The sequence below is a fragment of the Sapajus apella genome, unplaced genomic scaffold (genome assembly GCF_009761245.1).
Source record: "Sapajus apella isolate SASKATOON/1434 unplaced genomic scaffold, GSC_monkey_1.0 scaffold174, whole genome shotgun sequence".
NCBI lineage: Eukaryota > Metazoa > Chordata > Mammalia > Primates > Cebidae > Sapajus > Sapajus apella.
Genome location: NW_022437114.1, coordinates 1522742 through 1543266, shown reverse-complemented (window position 1 = coordinate 1543266; position 20525 = coordinate 1522742). Strand labels below are relative to the sequence as shown.

Below are 20525 nucleotides of genomic sequence, written 5' to 3'. Positions count from 1 at the left end.
TTTATTCTTGTGGGTTACTTGCACAGGAACAGTTTCTTGTTTTGTTTTGTTTTGAGATGGAGTCTCACTCTGTTGCCCAGGCTGGAGTGCAATGGTACCATCTTGGCTCACTGCAACCTTTGCCTCCTGGGTTCAAACAATTCTCCTGTCTCAGCCTCCCAAGTAGCTAAGACTACAAGCTCATGCCACCACATCTGGCTAATTTTTGTATTTTTAGTAGAGAGGGGTTTTACCATATTGGTCAGGCTGGTCTCAAACTCCTGACCTCAGGTGATCCACCCACCTTGGCCTCCCAAAGTGCTGAGATTGTGGGTGTGAGCCACAGTGCCTGGTCTGCTTTGTTGTGTTTTTGAGACAGGGTCTCACTCTGTTGCCCACCGTGGAGTGCAGTGGTGTGACCACAGTTCACTGCAGCCTCAACTTCCTAGGTTAAGTCATCCTCCCACCTCAACCTCCTGAGTAGCTGGTACTACAGATGTGTACCACTATGCCCAGCTGTTTTTTTTTTTCATGGTAACAATAAGGTTTTCCTATGCTGCCCTGGCTGGTCTCAAACTCCTAGGCTCATCTGATCCTCCTGTCTTGGCATACCAAAGTGCTGAAATTATAGGCATGAGCCATGAGGCCTGGCCAGGGACATTTTAAAATTCCAGTTTTATTTATTTATACTGTGTTTGAGTGTATCTCTTTGTATAGACTTTTTAGTGGTTGCTGTATATACTGCATTTTATATATCACAGCTTATTATTGTCATTTTACTATTTCTAATGCAATATAAAAACCTAACATCTTCTTATGTCCCTTTACTCTGCACCATTTATATTCCAATTGCCTTAACTATTTTCTTTACATACTCTGAGAATCACATCAGATAGTGTTAAAAGTTTTGCTTCAACCATCAAATATAATTTAGAAAAGAGGAGAATAAAGTCTATTTTATTTGCTCATAGTTTTGTTCATTGTGTTCTTTCTTCCTGATAGTACAAGATTTCTTCTTTTATCATTTCTTTTTCGTTTAGATAAATTCCTTTAGCCATTCTTTGAGGATGGGTCTGCTGGCAAAAATTTTCTTAGTTTTGCTTTATCTGAGAACATTTTAATTCTCCTTCATTCCTGAAGGATATTTTCACTAGATAAAGAATTCTGGATTCAAAATTCTTATCTTTCAGTACTTGAAAAATATCGTCCCACTACTTTCTGGCCTTAATGCTATCTGATAAGACATCCATTGTCATTCAAATTTTTTTCCCTATAGGTAACATGTAATTTCTCTTTCCCTGCTGTCAAGATTTTTTTCTTTGACTTTAGTTTTCAGAAGTTTGACTATGATGTTTCTTGCTATGGGTTTCTTTGGATATATCTTATTTGGAATTCATTCAGCTTTTTTATTTATAGTTTTTTTTAAATATCCTGCCAAATTTGAGACATTTTCAGCCATTACTTATTTGAGTCGTTTTTCAGCCTCACCCTCTTCTCTTCTCCTTTTGGGACTCTGATGACATGAATATTAGAGTTTTTCTTATAGTTCCATAGGCCCCTGAGGGCTCTGCTCATTTGGGGGTTATTTTTGGAGTTTTTTAAAGCCTTGCTGTTATTCAGATGAGTCATTTCTATTGTCCTATGTTCCAGCTTATTGAACTGTCCCCTCCATTTCACCTTTGAGCCCACTGATTGACCTTTTTATTTTAGTTATCATATTTTTCTTTTTCTGAGATGCAGTTTTGCTCTCGTTGCCCAGGCTGCAGTGCAATGGCATGATCTTGGCTCACAAGAATCTCCTCCTCCTGGGTTCAAGCAATTGTCCTGCCTCAACCTCCCGAGTACCTGGATTTACAGGCATGTGCCACCACACCCAGCTAGTTTTGTATTTTAGTAGAGATGGGGTTTCTCCATGTTGGTCAGGCTGGTCTCAAACTCCTGACCTCAGGTGATCCACCTGCCTCGGCCTCCCAGAGTGCTGGGATTACAGACATGAGCCACTGCGGCCAGTTCAGTTACTGTATTTTTAAACTCTAAGATTTCTATTAGGTTCTTCTTTATATTTTGTATTTCTTTGCTAAGAATTTCAATTCCTTTGCCGAGACTTTTTATTTTTCATTTGTTTCAGGCATGTTTATAATTGCCTGTTGGAGCACTTTTATTGTGGCTGCTTTAAAAATCTGTTTGTTTATTTTTCTATTATCTTCTCTAATCCAGTGTTAGGTCTTTCTGGTTCTTGGTAAGATAAGCGATTTTCTATTGAAACTTAGTCATTTTTATATTATGTCATCAGACTCTGGATCTTATTTAAACCTTTTGTTTTACCTGTTTTTCTCTAGAGTCACAGATGTATGAGGCAAAACAAAAAACCCAGGGAATTCACCACCATGTTTTTCCCCAGGTCCTGAGGTCCCCAGTGGGTTTGCTTTTTATCTCCACCTTTTAGCATTCTCTTACATTGGTTTTATACATAGTGTCCAGGATTTTTGGTTGTATTTAGGGGAAAAGTTGGGAAAAGCACATCTACTCCACCTTTGCAGATGCAGAAGTCTTGTATCTGGCTTTTTATTTCAGTAGGGAAATTAGTGGGCCACCAGGCCCCTACTTGCCCGTATGTCCACCTAGAACTCTAGGGCAGGATTATTCTAGATGCAGTGATCTCCAAGACAAGTGCTGGTTGGCAGGCTCTGCTCCTACAGCCTGGGATGAAAAGGTAGGGTAGTAATTCAAGTAAAGATGCAATCTTTCTGCCCCTACAAGTTGATATGGTTTGGATCTGTGTCCCCAACAAATCTCCTTTCAAACTGTAATTCCGAATGCTGGAGGTAGGGTCTGGTGGGAGGTGAATGGATCATGAGGATGGACTTCTCATGAATGGTTTAGTGCCATCCCCCTTAGTATTGCCTTGGTGATAGTGGGTGAGTTTTCATGAGATCTTGTTGTTTAAGTGTGTAGCACCTTTCCCTCTCTCTCTTGTTAGTATTCTGGCTGTGTAGGTTGTGTCTGCTTTCCTTCGCATTCTGCCATGATTGAAAGTTTCCTGAGGCCTCCCCAGAAGCAGAAGCCACTATGCTTCCTGTACAGCCTACACAATCGTGAGCCAATTAAACCTCCTTTATAAATTACTCAATCTCAGATATTTCTTTATAGCAGTACGAGAATGAGCTAAAACACAAATTCTTGTGGGTGGCCTTCAGAGGTGCTCTGAGGTTTGAGGAGAGCGGGACATGCTAGAAATGCCTGTGAAGAGAAAAGGAGAAAGAGCGAGCCAGGAGACAGTAAGAAGACCAAGAGTTTCTCTTATTAGCAGTTTTAGTATATGTGAATATTGCACAAGAATTTGGGTGGTTGTATACTTCAATTATAAGTCACTTCTGACGGAAGGGAGTAGAGGTTGAAAATGGAAATGGTACTTCAAATGAATGATAAAGAAAAAGCAACACTGCACTATCAGATTTAAGGGAAAATACATGTTGGGCAAAAATACCTAAGCCTCAGAAGCAAGCTCCACTGACTAGTGGTGCTACTTCCTCGTGAGTTGCTGTACTTTGCTGAGCCTGCCTCCTCACCTGAAACAGGGGAATGTGGATAGGAACATCCCCCAACACACACACAACGCAGGGGCTTGGCTAAGATAGACTGCACATGTCTAGGGAGCAATCAGCACGGTGCCTGGTGGCTAGTCAGCTTGCATTAAATCAGGAGTGGCAGCTTGGGGGCCTTCATGCTAAGTCTGAGCCAGGAAAAAGTATTTCTTTATCTGAAATTGTTTTTTAAATGTTGAGTTTTAAAAATTGGTGATTTCACATGCAAATCTGGATTCCTAGCTTTTCTAAAAGAGCAGAAGGATATGGTTACACTGGGCTGTTAGTGTTGGATGACATGTTGAACATGAGGTGCCTGCAGGAGCAGCTGGATTTGAGGATCTGGAGCTGAAGAAGGAGGCCAGACTGGAGACAGAGATGTGGGCACTGGCCAGAAATGGCCCTTACAGCTGTGGGGGAGAGTGTGCTGACCCAGGAGAGTGGACAGGTAGAGGTGTGACCTGGCGGCCTGCATACTCCACCTGGTCAGCAGAAGATTTGGCCTGCGCGATGATTTTTTAATATTTGGTTGAATTGGTAGCCAATTTTTGAAAATCAGGGCATTTCACATAGCAGTGCCTACTGTGTAAAAGGCCAAAGGTCTGGCAACATGGGGTTCCATCTGGGCCAGCAGCAGCCTGCACTGCGGCTGGGGGGAGGCTGCCCCCTGCAGGTGGTGTGTGCACCTGACTATTAGTCCCACTCTGCCTGGCCCACCTCCAAAAAAGGTAACTGTCAGATTTCTGGTTTATTTTACTGGATGGAGTTTTTCTGAATTGTGAAACATGAAGGAAGAAGGGGGAGGTTTTGATGGTGGTGTGCAGAGTTAAGATGTCCAACTCATTCTGGACTTTCTGAGTTCTCCATGGGATGGCTAAGTGGAGGGGCCTGATTGCCACTGGAAGGTGCAGTAGGACGCTCAAGATGGAGATAAAGATTTGGAAACCATCGGCCATTTATTATCACTGAAACCATGGGAATGAATTCAATTGCCCAGGGGATGTAGACTGAAAGGATAAGCAGGGCTGGGAGAGATCATAGGAGGAGGAGAGTTTGCAAAGGTGATGAAGACAGAGGTGGATGATCCAGAAGGTGTGATTGCAGAGAATCCAAAGTTGCAGCATGTTCCAAGAGGAAGATGTGGCCAAAAGAGTCTAATAGCTCCCAGCAGTCAAGCAAAAGACAGACTAAGAAATGTGTAATCGACTTAATGACAAGGTCATTTTTGACCCTGGAGAGAACCCAGTTCATGGATTAATCAGGGTAGAGGCCAGCTTGTGCTGATGTAATAAGTGAATAGACAATAAGTGGAGACAGCAAGTGTAGATAACCCTTTCAAGCTATCTTCTGTGCAGAAGAGGCAAGAGTGCACCAGTGAGGACTCTGGACGTTCGAGGCAGACAGCCTGGGTTCAAATCCCAGCTCTGCTAATGTTTAACTACATGATCTTGGGCATGTGACTTACCCTCTTTATATCTCCATGAAACAAGGGGAATTCAGATTATTGTCTATTTCATGGGACTGAATGGAATAATGCTGGTCAAGTACTTAGCACAATGCCTGCACCCAGAAGAGTGCAATATAATTTCATTACTATTAACTTAAGGTGACAGATGCCTTGTTAAAAAATCCGAATGAGAACTGAAATTTTAATAGTAAATTATGAGTCTCCATCCCATCCCTGTGCCTTGGTTCCTGTCTCAGGTTCTGTGTGGCCTTCCAGAGATCCTCTGAGGTTTGAGGAGTGTGGAACTTCACTGGAAATACTTGTGAAGAGGAAGGGAAAAAGAGCAAGCCAGGAGACAGTAAGATGCAAGGGCATCAGGGGAATGTAAGTAACTGGCTTCCTGGGGACTCCAGCAGCCAGGCTGCTTAAAGAGACAAGACACAAACTGGCAGTTCTGGGAGTTAAGGACAGAGCTCAAGGAACATCTCCTCAGTAGGGGTGGAGATTTGTTTCATCAGTGGCCCCAATAAATGGCCTGCTTGTTCCCATGCTCTTTGCACTGACTTGGAAGCTCTTCCCATCAAAAGGTGAAGTCTAGTTCCCATACCTTGAATCTGCACTGGTCTTGACTTGCTCTGGCCAACAGGGTATGGTGAAATGACACTGTGCCAGTTCTTCGTGATGTAAGGTCTTACATGCAGTGTTCTTACATACTCACCTACATACAGTGTTCTTACATACTCATTCTTTCTTCCCCCACCCCAACCCTTTCCTCTGCCATGTAAACAAGCCTAGGCTAGCTTGATGGAGTGATGAGGCCCATGGAGGAAGCCAAGGCTCTCTACTAGACAAGCAACCAATCCCCAGAAGCAGATCTTCCCTAGTGACCTGCAACTGCCCACAGATGCAAAGGGTGCCCAGAAGAGACCAAAAGAACCACCCAGCTGAGCCAAGCCCAAGTTGCTGTCCCACAGAATCATGGCATAAATAAATGGTTGTTGTTTTAAGTTGCTAAGTGTTGGGGTAACTTGTTATGCAACAGTGTTATTATGCAAACGTGCATTGCATTTGCCATCTCACACATTACAGTTATCCCATCTCTACAATCACTGTGGGAGGTGGAATTCGACAGTTCTAAATCAAAAAATGTTTAAAATTACTGAAAATTTGGGTGGAGAAAGAGAAAGAAAAGAAGAAGCACTTTGTACTATATATAATATCCACAAGATAAGCTTACAAATGACAGACAGATCAAATTAATCAAATAGGATATACTCAGTACTATAACTAGAGGTCATCAATGTTCTTAATGTGGATATGACATCGTTTATTGACTCCATTATTCTACCTTGTTGAAGTCTATAGAAAAATTTTCCCCAAATCATTTCTACCTTGGTACCCTTTAGCAAATTTTCCATGAAGTCTTAAGTTCTTTCCTCATAAATTCTTCCTGCATAGGAGATTTGGGGCCACTAACAAGCCTCATTAAGAAAGCAAACTATGGTCATTAGCGGCCCTCAAACTGCTAGGTATTAAATGTGAACATAAGCTCTTAAACAATGTGTGTGGGTACAGAAAAGCTCATTTTCTCCCATTGAATGCTCCGGAGAGTTGATGTGGCCATCAATTTCTTCTTCCATGAGGACACTGTTGTAGGTATCATTGGAAGGGCAGGTGTGGTAGTCAAAGGCACTCTCCTGCCTTTCTTGGAAAAACCAAACAGAACATTTTTAATATTTTTCGAGTAGTTCCTGCAGAAATTGCATCAATGGGAATAAAAATAGGGAAGTAAATTAACAAGTGCCCATGCCAATGATGCTCTCATCATTCTGTGGGGTCAGCACTAGTGTGAATTTTACAGCTGAGGAAGCTGCACAGCAGAGACGTTCCTTCACTTGCCCAATACCCTACCGAGGAAGTGACAGAATCAGTCTGTGAACTCAATCCATCCACCTCCTATACTTTCTCCTTTGTAGGGCGACCTTATTTTGTGGCAAATGTTCATTTTCTATTTAAAGAAACCTTTCAAAATAAATGAAGTTTAAAACATGGGTTGATTTAAAGAAAGGTTTTACGTAAAGAACAGAGCCTGTGGGTCATAGGTATGGCAAAGTTATCATGTAAGTGGCCTGGCCTTGCCGAGACTGGAGACACACAGGGAGGAGCCCAGGAGGGGGAGCTGGGTGTAGCCCCCACTCTGCCTGTGACCTGCCCACAGCCCCTTCTGGCTGAAGCACCCTCCACACCAGTGTGATTTTCTACTTCTGGGCTTCAGCTTCCTGTGGGTCAAGATAAAGCTTGGCCCAGATGGTCTCCAAGGGTCCTCCCAGCTCTCAGAAACAGTCATGCTGTGAACAGCTATTTTTGCTCTGTATTTAAGTGCAAGGACCAGGCCTATTGGGAAAGGTCATTAAGTAGAATCAAATCTTCCAAGACGAAAATATAGGTTCCCACCCACATGCCACCTTCTTTAAATACATTTGGCAAGTCCAGAATGTCAGCAATTAGTAACTGGGTCCAAGCACTGTAATGAGATTTGGACTCAGCAGTGAAGGAGAAATTCTTCCCCTGACTAATCTGGTTAGCGAAGCAGTTCAAGGTTGCACACACTGAAAAATATTCCACTGAGGTCATTAAAGTACAAATAAAATAGACTCTAATCACAAATAAAAGTGGTGGGTCACACATGTGTATCTTTCTACTTTATTTTTTGAAAGGAAGTTTTTTTAGACTTCTTTTGAAATAGATCCCCTTGACCTCATAGTAAAGTTTCATCTTCAAAGGCAAATGAGGTGGTGGTTATGTTTAGGTGGGGAAAGTCCAGTGAAGGGTTGGGTAACTGCAGAAACTGCTACATATGTATAGATATTTCCAGATAATTTAGGCAAGCTTGTTGGGGAGGGAAGCAAACTACACAGCCTTTCTAAACAATAGCATTTGTGTGTATGTGGTCTGTTTTTTAATTGGCTACTTTGAGTCAGAGAAGCTACACTGTGTGTGCTGGTTAAGGGTACTGACCCTAGGCTGAACCAGTTCTTGTACTTACAAGCTCTGTGGCCTTGAGCAAGTTACTTAGCCTTTTTGCACCTCAGTTTCCTCTTCAGTAAAATGGAGGTAATAAGAGCATATAATTCACAGAATTATCATGAAGGTTAAAAGAATGAACATGTTAAAGTGCTTAGAGCAATATTCACCATACAGTAAATGCTTTATGTATGAACTATATTCTTATCTGGGAAACAGCATCAACTTTCCCTCTAAACTGCTTTGGAAGCACTATATACCTGATAACGTGTGTCCTATAAAGCCATGCTACCTTATACAATGCTAAGTGCACATTTCCTTGTATATCAAGCAAAACTGGAAAGCCTTGGGGGGGTACTTTATAGCTAAAAGGTGTCTAGGACATCATCTAGTCTAAAAGTATCATTTTGTAGACAAAGCAATTGAGACAAGAGAGATGAGGTGACTTGTCCAGGGCTATGGAACAAGTTGTAACCTGGCAACCAAATCCAGATGAGAACAAGGGTACTATTTACATTACCTCCTTTCATTCCCAATGGATTCTTAGTGTTTCAGGTATGAAAAGAAATTGGAAACCAGGAATTAGGACACTTGGGGTCTCTGACTCACACTCTGCCACAGGCCTCTCTCCTAGCCTTCAAATCTGTAGCAGGTCTATGTGGACATTTGTTTTCTTTGTTTTTGAAACACTAGGCAACACTCTCTCTTTTCTAGCCGCAGTCGTACTTCCTTTTAGGGAACTCTACATGACTGCGTGTTCCTGGAGCAACTGTCAATCAAAGTGACTCCCCCAGCCTAGGGCTGGCCCAGGGCCTGAGAAGGCCGACAGGACTCCCTCTCTGATGGACTCCTGAGCAGAGCACTGTGAACCAAGCACACAGCCAGGGCTCCCCCATTCTCACATGTGCCAGGTGAGGTGGCCAGATGAGCTATACAAAAGGCCTCCAATAAAGTCCCTTTTGGCTTAAGTTAGCCAGCTTAAGTTAAGCCAGTTCTGTTACTTAACCTATTGACTCAGCCGTTGTGAAAGTTCCTGGCAGGTAGAAAGATGGCAGTGCAGAATGTTAGTGGAGAGGCCTGCTAAAGAGGTTTCTGGAGGAACAGAAGTCCCCTTCAGAAGCAGGAAGAAGGGGAAATAGGGATTCTGTCAAGCCAAGCAATTGGCACACTGAAGTCCCTAAGGGAGAAAGGGATGTCAAGGAAACAAGATGAGATGTTGCCCTGTACTTGAGGATTTGGAAACTGAAAAATGAGAAACTGAAAGAGGAAAATGTCCAAGGACTCTGTAGGGGCTCCACCAATGGTCACAGCCAAACAATGCTTTACAGGCACCCCTTAAAAGTGAAACCAAAAATTGTTTCCAGGACAGTCTGGACAACAGAAGTCAGCATTCATTTACTGTTTCCTTCATTCATTCAGCTTCCATGCATCTGCTAAACACCTGCCACGTGCTGGCTGTTGAGCTAGATGCTGGGTACGGAGATCACACCACCGCCCCTCCCCTCACATTATTTGCCATCCAACAAGGAGGAGGGATGAGAAGACAAGATCATCACAGCCAGAGAGGCAGGTGAGTGGGTGTGGAGGAGACACAGGCGTAAAGCAATGGTTCCCACAAGAAGCCAAGTGGTGGGAGCATCCAGCTTCAACAGCAGGAGGAGGGCTTGCGAGGACTCTGGGAGAGCTACCTGCATGTGTGCAGCAGGCTTGTTTTCCTTTAATTTGGGCTCTTGTCTCAATTTGGGGCTTTAGTGTTAGGAAAAGTAGCACGGGGTAGGGCAGCGGGGAGGGTAAGATGGGCTTTGCTCTGGTTCCCAACAACTTGCACGTTTGATAGCCAGAACCCCGAGGGATATGTGCAAAACCCTCCTACCAAAATGTAGGTCCCAGACCAGCAGCATAGACCTCTCCTGGGAGCGTGTTAGAAATACAGAAATCAGGTCACTTCCAAGACACACTATATCACAGTCTGCATTTTAACAAGGTTCCAGGTGACCTGTTAGCAGGTTAACATTTGAGAGCATCAGTGTGATGATTGATGCTAGTGAAAAAGCGCCTCACTAGTTAAAGCCTTAGTGAAGTACTGAGATATTCATTTAAGGGTATGGTATTTGGAAGGATTCAGGTCAGGAACTGGGGGGAATGGTGCAGAGGTAGGGGAGGGCTCAGTGGGACAGGTTCCTTTGGGTTGGATGTACCATAGAGTTACCTGATAAAATACAGAATGCTCAAATGTGAATTTCAAATATTCAATGAAAAACCTTTAAGTATAAGTATGTCCCAAATGTTGCATAGGACATACTTATAATTATTACAATTATTTGAGACAGAATCTTGCTTTGTTGCCCAGGCTATAGTGCAGTGGTGCCATCTCTGCTCACTATAGCCTCCGTCTCCTGGGTTCCAGCAATTCTCCTACCTCAGACTCCTGAATAGCTGGGATTATAGGTGTATGCCACCATGCCTGGCTAATTTTTGTATTTTTAGTAGAGACATATTTTCACCATGTGGCCAGGCTGGTCTCAAATTCCTGACCACGGGCGATCCGCCCACCTCAGCCTCCCAAAATATTGGGATTATAGGTGTGAGCCACTGTGCCACGGCAGACATACTTATACTAAAAAAGTTACTTATTATTCTCCTGCAATTCACGTTTAACTGAGGATCCTGTATTTTTATTTGCTAAATCTGGCAACCTTAGTTTACCAGGATGTTGGTGTTACTTCACAACATCTAAAAGGGCTTGAAGCTACTAAAGAGATTAATGAAGAACAACCAAAATAATTGAATGGGTGATTTAAATTTGGGCACAACAAGCAAATTAACTTCAGAACATGTGTATAATTTTTTCCAGTATTTTCAATGCAGATATGAATCTAGTTGAATCACTAATATCGCCCCACAAAAGAGTAAAAGCCGAAGATGGCAGATGGTTAAGTAAACGGTATTGGGAAAATAAAGCCAACTCTCTATCTAGCACCATATGGATTAAAGACCTAAAAGTGCAAGACAAACTTGAAAAGTTAATAGAGGAGAATGTAGAAAATATTTTAGTTACTCAGGTGAAGGGGATAACCTCTCAAATAAAAATTTAAAAACATTTATGATCCAGCAATCTCATCCCTGGGTGTATGTTATAGGAAATTTAAATCCAAAGGTATGTCAAGAGATAGCTGCACTCTTGTGTTCTTTTCAGCATTATTCACAGCAGCCGGGAAATGGAAGCAACCTAAAATACCCATCAGCGAAGGGATGGATAAAGAAAACTTGGTACATACATACACACAATGGAGTACAGCCTTAAAAAGGAAGGAAATCCTGTCATTTGTGAAAACATGGATGGAACTTGAGGATATTGTGCTAAATGAAATAAGTCAGACACAGAAAGACAAATACTCTATAATCTCACTTATTTGTGGAATCTAAATAAGACGATCTCATAGAAACAGAGAGCAGAATAGTGGTTGCCAAGGGCTAGGGAGAGGAAAGAATAGGGAAAGGGAAGATGTTGATCAGAGGCTACAAAGTTTCAGTTAGGCTGTAGGAATACAGCCTAATAGTTTTAGTGAACTATTGCACTGCATGGTGACCACAGTTAATAATAATGTGTTGTAAAAATTACTAAAAAAGGCCGGGCGCGTTGGCTCAAGCCTGTAATCCCAGCACTTTGGGAGGTCGAGGCGGGTGGATCACGAGGTCAAGAGATCGAGACCATCCTGGTCAACATGGTGAAACCTCGTCTCTACTAAAAATACAAAAAATTAGCTGGGCATGGTGGCACGTACTTGTAATCCCAGCTACTCAGGAGGCTGAGGCAGGAGAATTGCCTGAATCCAGGAGGTGGAGGTTGTGGTGAGTCGAGATCGCACCATTGCACTTCAGCCTGGGTAACAAGGACGAAACTCCATCTCAAAAAAAAAAAAAAAAAATTACTAAAAAAACAGATTTTTATTGTCACCAAAAATAAGTTGGTGAGGTAATAGATATGCTAAGTAGCTTGACTTAATCTTTTTACATTGAATACGTAGATCAAAACATCACATAAATAACACAATTATTGGCTGGGCATGGCGGCTCACACCTGTAATCCCAGAACTTTGGGAGGCTGAGGCGGGCTGATCACTTGAAGTCAGGAGTTCGAAATGAGCCTGGGCAACATGGTGAAATGTTGTCTCTACTAAAAATATGAAAATTAGATGGGTATAGTGGCATGCGCCTATAGTCCCAGCTACTGTGAGGCTGAGGCAGGAGAATAGCTTGAACCTGGGAGATGGAGGCTGCAGTGAGCTGAGATTGCACAACTGCACTCCAGCCTGGGTGACAGAGCAAGACTCTGTCTCTAAAAAAGCAAAACAAAACAAAACACACAATTATTATTTGTCAATTAAAAATAAATTTAAAACAAAAGCCATAAGGCCAATAAACAGATTTGGTTATGTAAAAATCAAGAATTTCCTTTCTATAAAGGACACCATGGGCATTGGAGAAGACAAAGAAGTCATGAAAATATTTGACAAAGACAAATGGAAACTGATTTGTAAAGGGTATAAGAAACTCTTGAAAATCAACAAGAAAGAATAATTAATAACTATCCTAATAGAGGAAAAAAAAATAGGTCAGGAGCAGTAGGCAGTGGCTCACACCTCTAATCACTTTGGGAGGCCGAGGTGGGCAGATCAACTGAGGTCAGGAGTTTGAGACCAGCCTGGCCAACCATGGCCAACATGGTAAAACCAGTCTCTGCTAAAAATGCAAAAATAGCTGGGCGTGGTGGCGGGCCCCTGTAATCCCAGCTACTCAGGAGGCTGAGGCAGGAGAATCTCTTGAACCTGGAAGGCAGAGGTTTCAGTAAGCTAAGATAGTGCCACTGCATTCCAGCCTGGGCAACAGAGAAAGACTCCATCAAAAATAAAAATGTGGACAAAGGATATGAATAGGGAATTGACACAAACAGAATCTCAAAAAGCCAATATGCTCATTGAAGAGAGGCTTAAAATCATTAGCAGTCAGAGAAAGGCACAATTATATAACATGGGCACATCACTTTATAGCAAACTATGCTAGGCTGCACTGGACTAGGGCATGGATAGCTCAGCAGTGGGAGTGCTGGCAGGTGGGCACTCTGGGTAACATCCTACCTCTCTGGGGGGTGGGCAGCCACAGCTCCATGGAGGTCAGCGTACAACCCCATGGCTGGTGTCTCCCTTTCCGGCTCTCACGCAGGTCCAGAGGGGCAGCATGTTCTTTGTGGTTGGATGTCCAGGTGTCCTGAATGTCCATCTCCATGGGAGTGGAAGGTATGATATGTTAGACACACCATGGAAAGTCATGCAGAATTGGAAGCCAAGGTCAGAAGTACTCAAAACAATAGGATGGCTCTTATAGACAGGGTGCCAGGGGACCAGAGTGAAATACAGAATGAAATCAACAACACAGTCCACTTAGATGTATTTAAAAATGTAGGCATCCCAAACAAAAAGTATTTTATTGAAAAACATAAACTATAAACAGAATAGATAGGTTGAATTTGCTTGGAAGGAGCATGGGGGAGGAATCCAGAGATACAGAAAATGATAAGTAAAAAATAGCAAAACAGTAAATAATAAAAGATAATAAAAATAATAGTACTAAGTAAATAGGAGACAATAAAATAATAAGTAAATAAGAAAGAAGAAAAATAGAAGTAAAATTAAAGAAGAAAACAACCATCCCTAAGCCAACCATATAAAGTGGTGCAAAATTAGGAGGGTAATTAGCACAGCCCTCTGCACCTGAAGTCCAAGAGTAAACATGTGAATATGGAAATAAGCAGCCAGGTGAGGTGGTGCACACCTGTAATCCCAGCACTTTGGGAGGCCGAGGCGGGTGGATCACCTGAGGTCAGGAGTTCGAGACCAACCAGGCCAACATAGTGAAACCCCGTCTCTATTAAAAATACAAAAAAAATTAGCCAGGCATGGTGGCAGGCATCTGTAATCCCAGCTACTCAGGAGGCTGAGGCAGGAGAATCACTTGAACCAGGAGGTGGAGGTTGCAGTGAGCCGAGATCATGCCATTGCACTCCAATCTGGGCAACAGAGTGAGACTCCATTTCAATAAATAAATAAGTAAGCAACTACAGGGGTCTCAAGTCACTGTCCGAACATCTTTGGGGGCTTACCCTAAGGTTCTCACTTCCTAGTGCTCAGCTCTTCTCTGGAGCTCCAGCTTGGTTGCCCAAGGCTGCTATTGTCATTTGCAGTCCCAGCCTCTGTGCAGTTTGCACATCAATGCCTTGCTTCTACTGCTGAGAGGTGGTTCTCTTCTCAGTCCCCTCAAGCAGGCAATTCCATCACTCACAGAGTGCTGAGCCCATTGCTGAGCCCAGCCCCACTCTCTGTGACTCGTGTATCTGTGCTGTTTGTAGCCTGGGGGTTGACCAATGGGATTTGACCAGAGATGCAGAGCACCACAAAACTCTCCTCCTTCCCTAACATTCTCCTGTAGCCTTGGACGGGGAAGGGAGTATCTGAATCTGTATTCTAAGATAACTACTCAGGTGTCTCTTAGGAACATCACAGGCTGAAGATACTGATGTTCAAAATAAAGAAATAAAAATTTATAAGATATGGGTTGAACATCTCTAATCCAAAAATCAAAAATCTGAAACTTTTTGAGTTCTATAATGATGCTGCAGTGTCCACATGGGTGGTTGAGAAAGTAACCCCTTTGCTTTCTGATGGTTGAAGGCATGCATGCTTTGCTTCATGCACAAAATTATTTCAAATATTGGCTGGGCATGGTGGCTCATGACAAATCCCAGCACTTTGGGAGGGCGAGGCAGGCTGATCACTTGAGGCCAGAAGTTCAAGATCAGCCTGGCCAACATGGCAAAACCCATCTCTACTAAAATGAGCGGGGTATGGTAGCATGCATCTGCTGCTCAGGAGGCTGAGGCATGACAATCACTTGAACCCAGGAGGCAGAGGTTGCAGTGAGCCAAGATCTCACCAATGCACTCCAGCCTGGGTGACAGAGACTCTGTCTCAAAAAAAAATTATTTCAAATATTGTACAAAATCACCTTCAGGCTGTGTATGAGGTATAAATGAAATATAAATGAATTTAATGTTTGGACAATAACTGGTTAGAGAATATTAAGGGAGAGAAAATCTCTTTTACAATTACAACAAAGATAAAATATTTAGGAACAAACTTAACAAGAAATATGCAAAACCCATATTAATCCCCCCGAAAGACACACAAAAATATATGAACAAATGGAAAGACATTCTTTATTCTTGGACAGGATGGCAACATCAGAAAGATGCCAGTCCTACTTAAATTAATTTACAAATTTTAAACAATCCCAGTAAAAATAGCAACAAGCTCCTTTGTGGAGCTAGATAATTGATACTAAAGCTCTTATTTTAAAAATGCAAGAAGAGCCTTTAATGTCTCATAGGCAAGAATGCTTTACCAGACATGAAAGCATACGTTTTAAACAGTGTGCTACTGGCACATAAATAGACAAAAAGACCAGTGAAATAGAATAGAAAGTCTAAAAATAGACCCACACTCGTATAGAAATTTAGTATTAAACTGGGACAGAGGTGGATTTTTAAACAAATAACCCCAGACAACTGGTAAGTTGTTTGGAAAAAGATCTTTGGAAAAAGGTCCACACCTCATATCTTCCTTACACATGAACAAATTCCAAATGAGTCAGAGATCTACACATAAAAAAGGAAACCAGGCTAGGCTTGGTGGCTCACACCTATAATCCCAGCACCTTGGGAGGCCACAGCAGGAGAAACGCTTGAGGGCAGGAGTTTGAGACCAGCCTGGGCATCCTAAAAAGACCCTGTTCCTACAAAAAAACATTTAAAAGTTACCCGGGTGTGGTGGTGTGCACCTGTAGTCTTAGCTACTGAGGTGGCCGAGGCAGGAGGATTCCTTGAGCCCAGGAGTTTGAGGCTGCAGTAAGCTATGATCTCACCACTGGACTCTAGCCTGGGTAACAGAGCAAGACCCTGTCTCTTAAAAAAAGAAGAAAAGAAAAGGAAACCATACAACTACTAGAAAACCATAACAAATAACTCTCCAGTTTCTCTAGACTCTCAGATGCTGGGATTTAAATAATTCTTTGGCAAAGCAACTTAAGGCAGAGTGTCTGCCTAGGAACAAATCCATTCTTTATGGTTTTCAAATCACCCCTGGCTCACTTAGCTGTGCAGCATGGAACAAAACTGTGATTTCCACAATGTATTAAAACCGTATTTGTGGAAGGGATTGCCGGGGCTCCACATCATGGCCATTCTGCTAGACTACATTTCCCAGACACCCTTGCAGCCTCTTAGGCTTGTGAGCCTGAGTTCTGGCTAATGGAATGTGGAGGGAAGTGCTGTGTACTGTGACCAGGCCAGACCTAGAAAACCTCTCTCTCTCTCTCTCTCTTTCTTCCTCTGTTGTCCCTTGTATACCAACCAGGTGAAGAGTAGAGGATTCCCAGGTGGTGTGGAGCCACACAATGGAAAGAGCCTGGGTCCTCAAATGACTACATGGAGCAGAGTAACCCCTGCCATCACCAACAATTTGCATTGGTCTGTGAGGCAAATAAGAGATAACCTCTTAGTTGGGTTAAGCCACTGAGATTTGGGTTTGTCTGTGACAGCAGCTAGCATTACTTGCTCTGACTAATATGGTATTTGAACTGTTGCTACTGCAGCAGAAAACTCTTTCAATCCTTCAGAATCTTTTAGTTCTCTCCTGTCTCAGTATATAATGTGATATGTCAACAAAAGAACATGCAAATTTTCAGCTGAATAGAGCAATGTGTACCAATGTGTACCCACATCTAGGCTACTGCCTGTCAGTGCCAAGAGAACTGTAAGAAGAGAGGGCTGGGACGACCTGGGCATGGGACAAAGGACAAAATGCCGGAAAAGACAAGATTCTGGCACCAAAAGCTGTTCACAAAGACCAAGTTCAAAAATGTTGGAAACAACATGTAGTTCTACCTCTAAGGTAAAACTTTCTATGTTTATTTGGAGATGAAACCAAAACGTGGAGAGCACTGTTACAGGTGCGAAAAGGCTACCGTAATGAAGTAGCACAACCACGTCACATGAAGAGATGGCAGCCTGGATGGGAAGGGAGCCAATTAGTCAGGCCAAGCTGATATGGGGGTAGTAACATTTAGGATTAATTTCTCTTCCATCCTTCCTTCCCTCCTTCCTTCCTTCCTGACTGCCTGCCTGCCTGTTTGCCTGCCTGCCTGCCTGCCTGCCTGCCTGCCTGCCTGCCTGCCTTCCTCTTCCTTCTCCTTCCTTCCTTCTTCTTTCTTTCTTTTTTTCTGAGACAGAGTCTTGCTCTGTCATCAGGCTGGAGTGCAGTGGCATGATCTTGGCTCACTGCAACCTCTGCCTCCTGGGTTCAAGCAATTGTCTTGTCTCAGCCTCCCAAGTAGCTGGGACTACAGTCACATGCCTCCATGCCCAGCTAATTTTTGTATTTTTAGTAGAGAGGGGATTTCACAATATTGGTCAGGCTGGTCTTGAACTCCTAACTTCAGGTGTTCCACCTGCCTTGGCCTCCCAAAGTGCTGGGGTTACAGGCATGAGCCACCGTGCCCAGGCTCTTTCTTTTCCCTCCCTCCCTCCCTCTCTCCCTCTTTCTTTCTTTTTCTCTCTCTCTTTTTATTTCTTTCTCTTCCTTCTCTCTCTCTTTCTCTGTGCGCTCTCTCTCTTTCTATCTCTCTCTCTCTCTCTTTCTCTCTCTCTCGCTCTCTCTCTCTCGTCTTGCTCTGTTACTGGGTTGGAGTGCAATGGCACAACCTCGGCTCCCTGCAACCTCTGCCTCCTGGGTTCAAGCAATTCTCCTGCCTCAGCCTCCTGAGTAGCTGAGATTACAGGCTCCCACCGCCACCCCTGGCTAATTTTTTGTGTTTTTAGTAGAGACAAAAAATTTTAGAGTTTCACCATGTTGATCAGGCTGGTCTCAAACTCCTGACCTCGAGTGATCCTCCTGCCTCGGCTTCTCAAGTGCTGGGATTACCGGCGTGAGCCACCATGCCCAGCCTATTTATATATATCTTTATTATGTATTATATCAGTATTTATCGGCTTGCTCATTGTTTAGAATTGCACTGTCTGATATGGCAGCCACTAGCCACTCATGGCTATTGAGCACCTGAAGTATGACTTGTCTGAAATGAGATGTGCTGTGTCGAATACACACTGAATTTTGAAGACTCAGCCTAAAAAACAGAATATAAAGTATCTTAGTCATTTTATATTGATTATATGTTGAAATGAGAATGTTTTGGATATATCGGGTTAATCACAATTTATTATTAAAATTAATTTCATTTGTTTCTTTTTACCTTGTTAATATGTCTACTAGAATGTCTGTTTGCTTGTTTTTTGAGACAGGGTCTTGCTCTGTCACCCAGACTGGAGTGCAGTGGAATAATCGCTGCTCACTGCAGCATGGACCTCCCAGGCTCAAGCGCTCTTCCTGCCTCAGTCTCCCAAGTAGCTGGGACTATAGGCACATGCCACCAAACCTGGCTAATTTTTTTTTGTGGAAGGGTCTTGCTATGCTGTCCAGGCCTACTAGAAAATTTTTGAACCCACATGTGGCTTGCATTTGTGATTCCCACTCTATTTCCACTGGACAGTGCTGATGTGGGATGGAAGTTCCTGGAGGACAGGGACCTTGTCTGTCTTGTCCTTAGCATCTAGAAGAGCACCTGGTGCAGAGTACAGCTTTAATAGCTATTTGTTGAATGGGACTCTGTGTTTGTTGAAAACTTGGCAGTAGGCATCTCTCTCCTCTTCTCTCTCTCTCTCTCTCTCTCTCTCTTTCTCTCCTTATGTAACAAAAGTATCATTGTTATCAATTATATCCTTGTTCCCTGATATCACTGTTACAAAAGAAACTGACAGGCTTCCTTGTTTGCTTACTTAAGACTGTCCTCATTTAGTCCTTTTCTAATAGAAAAACATATCTTTATCACTATCTTCTGAAAATAACCTTAATTCTTTTTTTTTTTTTTTTTTTTTTTTTTGAGACAGAGTCTCACTCTGTCGCGCAGGCTGGTGTGCAGCAGCACAACCGCAGCTCACTGCAACTTCTGCCTCCCAGGTTGAAGCAGTTCTCTGCCTCAGCCTCCTGAGTAGCTGGGATTATAGGCACCCGCCACCACACCCGGCTAATTTTTGTATTTTTAGTAGAGCTGGGTTTTCACCATGTTGGCCAGGCTGGTCTTGAACTCCTGACCTCATGATCCACCCACCTCAGGCCTCCCAAAGTGCTGGGATCACAGGTGTGAGCCACCATGCCCGTCCAACCTTAATTCATGTCCAAAGTAGTTAAGGCATTTAAAATGATCCATCTTGTGGACAAATTGGTTAATCTAATTAACCTAAGGGACTGCTTGAAAGAAATCAGAGAAACAAAACAAAAATCATGCATCATAAGGGGAGACAACGCATATTCGTGGCAAGAGCAGAGGCCTTGGGGTCAGCCTGGTGCCACAAACTTGACAGAGGGGAGGAGGAGTAGACAGCAGGGTGACAAGCACTCAGAACAAGTGCTGCTTTTCCAGTAGCCCAGGCAAGGCCCACTCGAGCGATCACCTGATGCAGCAAATGCATCTGCCCAAGAAGACACAGTCATGCATTCACTCCACACATCCATCCAGTGCCTTCCACACGCCAGGTGTTGGGGATACAGTGAGAATGAACAGGTGGCCACTCTTGTTGAAGCTTATGTATTAGCTCAAGGAGACAGAAAATAAGCAAAAAAGCACATAAATGGATTTTATACGCATTCTATAGACTTTAGTAGTGCATGCCCAGAGAAGGGAATCCATGTTCTCTGTTAATTTTTAAAATCCTCAGTTTGAGGGATGAGCTGGGCAGTGGAATATTTTCTGAGAATAATTTCAGGATTTTTACAAATTGAGGATATTTAAGATAAACCTCTACAAAAATAAAATCCAGGCTCAACATGAAAACACAGAGGCCGTCATCTAAAGGAGTGTTCAGAATGGGGCAGATTCAGTCCCAGAGGATTTCCAGATGAGTTCTGAGTCACATCCAGGAGCATGCCATGGACGTGGAAGGGTTCTAAGCCTTGCATACAAGTTGTGTCAAAACCTAGACAATGCTAGAATTATATTTCTAGACAGGGAAAAGTAATTTTGGATACCAATATTAGTGTTAGTACAAAATTGGTATAAAATGCACATGCAGACTTGCTGGAGTTGATGTGATATCTGACACAGAATCAAAGCAAAGCAAAGCATGAAACTCACTGGATCAGAACTCTCAGCCTTAGAAGCCCTTGAACTCTCCAGTGTTCCAGGGCAGAAAACAGTGCTCGTCTCTGTGATAGCTATGAGCACGCCTGAGCATTTTCTGGAAACTGCTCGTACTGCAGTCCAGGTTGCCTGCTCCAAACTGAAAGGAGACAGAAGCAGACTGAGAAAAGGCATTGATTTAAAAT

At 43.0% G+C, this 20525-nt stretch overlaps 1 long non-coding RNA gene across 3 annotated transcripts in view; it reads right to left on the bottom strand.

Annotated features, from left to right (window-relative positions):
- Nucleotides 1-12958: 12958 nt before the first annotated feature.
- The window catches only part of LOC116542816, a 110084-nt gene continuing 102517 nt past the window's right edge, over nt 12959-20525 (bottom strand). The window contains exon 4 of one of the 3 annotated variants that reach the window (XR_004265359.1): nt 12959-13412. This is a non-coding gene — a long non-coding RNA (uncharacterized LOC116542816). Of the gene's footprint in view, nt 13413-16548; nt 16561-20525 lie in introns of those variants that run through there. The other 2 variants (XR_004265361.1, XR_004265360.1) reach the window with 2 other exon arrangements.